Source organism: Ochotona princeps, chromosome 12, assembly GCF_030435755.1.
Source record: "Ochotona princeps isolate mOchPri1 chromosome 12, mOchPri1.hap1, whole genome shotgun sequence".
Taxonomy (NCBI): domain Eukaryota; kingdom Metazoa; phylum Chordata; class Mammalia; order Lagomorpha; family Ochotonidae; genus Ochotona; species Ochotona princeps.
The window spans coordinates 45,373,163-45,377,109 of record NC_080843.1 but is presented as its reverse complement, the minus strand read 5'-3'; positions in this window follow the sequence as shown (position 1 = coordinate 45,377,109).

Here is a 3,947-nt window from a genome sequence, read left to right as displayed (position 1 = left end):
AACTCCAAGGGAGCTGAAAGACTTCTCCAGGGTCAGCTCTTCTGTGGCTAGCTCATCAATGTTTGCTGGTTAATGTATTTGGGATGAACTATTCAGAAGTGATTACAAGTGTGGCCTTTGGGATCAGACAGCCCAGGATTCTATTCTCAATTATGCCTTTTCCCAGCCTGTGGGTAAGTTTTGTAAGTTTTCTAAGTTTCAACATCCTCATCTAACAAATAGGTCTAATAATATTCTCTGCCTCACTTGGCATTGCAAATATTAAATGAGATAAATGCAGCAAAGCATTAGTGTAGCTTGCTGGCATTTTGTACATGTTCAGCAGATGCTGAGTAATATTTTTCTAAATGTTTCAAAAAAGATTTTTTTTGACAGTACTTCAAGATCATAGCAACATCTTCCCTGCTCCTATTTTGAATTTATAGGATTCAAAGTCAAGAGCTTAGCACTGTAGTTACAAACTCAAGTGCATTCTTAGGGTAGACACATAACACAAACATATGAAGCAACAAGGGTCAACAGAATGGTTAGTATATAAATAAATAAATAAATATAGGCCTTAATGTATAAATCAAACTCATCTATCTAAAAACACATTAATTTGGGCCAGTATACTAGTACAGAAGGATAATCATTTGCCCTGTGGTGCTGGCATCCCATTTGGGTGTCAATTCATGATCCAACTCTCCACTTCCCATACAGCTCCCTGCTTATGGCCTGGGAAAGCAGTGGAGGATGACCCAAAGCCTTGGGACCCTGCATCCATGTGGGAGACCCAGAAGAAGCTCTTGCCTCTTAGCTTCATATGGACTCAGTTTTGGCAATTGTAGCCGTTTGGGGAGTGTACCAGAGGATGAGAGAACTCTCTCTTTCACTTTGTCTCTCTGCCCTAAAATTAAAATTAAAATTAAAATTACAATACTATCTTGGGGAAACACAATGTAATTTAAAGAGCACTATTAACCGATTCTTGATTTAGGGAGTTTTCAGTTTACAATGCAGTTTAAACAAGCTGGGAGAAAAAGTGTATTACATAGTTTACTGACAGTAAATGCCTAGTATGAAAAGTATTTAGTGCTAAATACTTTCCATTTAATTCTCAAAGAAAATGAGGGACAATCCTTACTTGTTCTAGATAAGGAAACTTAATCTCACAGTAGTTGATTTGACATGTTCAAAAATCACGGAACTGTTAAGTGATAGGACAGTCATGGCAGCACATTCTCCATTCTTGACTCTTCCATGGAAGATATTTCTAGAAGGTGGTAGGACTTGAGTGTCCTTTTTCATGGAGGACAGGGCTGGTAAAGAAAGACTTAGCTTTTCTATCTACTCTGTTGTTATCTAGTTACAGGAATCTGCTTTCTTCTTCTCTTTGGAATGAAAAAAATCATTTTTTAATATCCCTTTTAATTACAGCCAATTGAATACTGCTGTAGTTGCTTTTCTCACTGACCTACCACAATAAAATGAAAAGATTTTACGCATTAATGATGTTCTGAAAGAGTAAGATAAATATCACCGTGCCTCCTAGGAGGAACTTACCCTTGCCTTTTAGGAGCATCCAGGATCACTGAGCAGTGGCAGATTCTGTGCTTTCTTAGTACGCACGACGCATTTGCCAGAAGCCACGTAAGACATGGCCACTGTCTCTAATGGAATTCGGAGCTGAGTGTAAATACAACGCTACCCTTCCTCCTCACTGTTTCTGTAAAACTTATTAATGCACCGTGGGCTTTTATGATGTTCCCAGGAATATTTTGAACTCAGAATAAGTGTCTGTGTTTGGTTCCTGGGGACAGATGTGTTTGGGGGGATGAGCAATTTGGCTCGCTTAGCACTACCCCTGCTCTAAGAATGTCATCACTCAGAGACAAGTGAGGCAACTGGCACCAGTCAACCAGCCTTGCCAGCCTAAATGTAAGCATTCATTTGGTTCTCACACTTGAGGGAATTTTTTTGTCTAGGGAAGAAGTTGAATTCTACTTATCCAGTCATCCAGTCATCCACCTATTTCAAGATGGGAGGTAAGCAGTAGCAGAGCAAGAGAGTATCTGAAAGGACATAAGAGTCTAAATCTTTACCCTTGTTAATCACCCTGTTGCTTTTTAATAAGACAAATTGCTAAGACCACGTTTTTAAGAACCATTTTGAAAATACACTCTTCAGAGATTTACAACCATGTTGCCAGGAGTATGTTTGGACAAAGTACAGTCTTAACTAGCATTGAAATCAGCTTGTATGAAGCTATATAAGTGAAAAAATTCATCTACAGGGGTGAGTATTATGGCACTATGGGTTAAACAACTGCTTACAACACCTGCATTTTATATTGGAATGCTAGTTTGAGTCCTGGCTATTGTACTTTCAATCCAGCTTCCTGCTAAGGTGCCCAGAGAAGGTCATGAATGATGGCTCAAAGTCATCAGGTACCTGCCACCCACAGGGGAGACTTGAATAGAGTTCTTGGCTCCAGGCTCTAGCCTGGCCTAACCCAGACTGTTGCAGACAATTAGTATTAACCAAAGGTTGTCTCTCTCATTTTGCCTTTCAAATGCATAAATAAATCTCTTAAAATTCCTCTACACACATATATATGCATGAGTGTATGTATAGGTGATTAAATATGAATTAGACCAATGCTATTTCCAGGATCTGATGTTGTACTGTGGGTCCATATGATGTAACCCCAAAGAGTAGTTGAGTGAAGGGTACACTGAACAAATTTGCGTTTGTTTTCAATTTTTTTTTTTTTTTTTGGTGGTGTTGTTGCTGAGTGATGCTTTCTGGTGAATCCACAATTATGTAAAAATAAAATAGTTTTTTTAAAAATATAAAATATAAAAAGAAAAACTAAAGTTAATTTCTACATGTGAAGGGAAAAAAATCTCCAAGATCTTTGACATAAATAAAAAATGGAATTATGGGAAATATGTGTGACATGACACTACTTATATAAAAAGCATAAAGCAGGAATAGATAGTTGTATAAAGGCAAATATATGTTACATACAATGTTAGGAACGGTTCTTGAATAAAGCACATCAAACTAGTAATAAGGGAAAACTGACTAAAGTAGAGAGTATGGGGTTTGTCAAATCAGATCATTCTGATTTATATGTCATTGAAGTTTTTAAAAATGTATTGTCTCCTTAGTACATAAAAGAATGAAATGATTGGAGTTACACTGCAAAATTCATGGTAATGTGATACTGCAAAAGAGATGAGTGAAGAGAGAATTTTAATAGCTGATTTCTCATGTTTATGATTAAACTAAACATGAGGTTGGACATAGTGCGGTAGCCTAGTGGCTAAAGTCCTCACTTTACATGCGCTGGGATCCCAAATGGGTTCCAGTTTATATCACAGCTGATATACTTCCCATCTAGCTCCCTATTTGTGGCCTGGGAAAGCAGTAGAAGACAGCCCAAAGCCTTGGACTCTGTACCTGCATGGGAGACCTGGAAGAAACTCCTGACTGCTGGCTTCAGATCAGTTAAGTTTTGGCCATTGTCACCACTTGGGGAGAGAACCAGCAGATGGAAGATCTTTTCCTCTGTTTCTCCTTCTCTCTGTAAATCTGACTTTCTGATTAAAAAGAGTAATCTTAAAAAAATAAAAATAATAAAATGGAGGAGAAGCAAGATGGTGGTATGGGGTGCAGACAGGTTTGGGATGATAGAGAATCATTAGATGGGGTGAAGCACAAGCAGCAGATTACAGAAAAAGATAGAGGTCAGGCAGTCGGCAGGGGGAATACCCGGAGACCCTTGGACACAGGGAAGTGGTGATGACAGCAGAACGGTGTTGATGTGAACAGAAAACCCACCAGCAGCCAGAGAGCAGCGATCCAAACTCCAGCAATCCGGGCTCCAGGAGCAGCCAGGGATCCAGTGGCGGCCATGGCTCTTGTGGTAGCCAGATGGGAGCATGGGTTTGTGTGGGGAG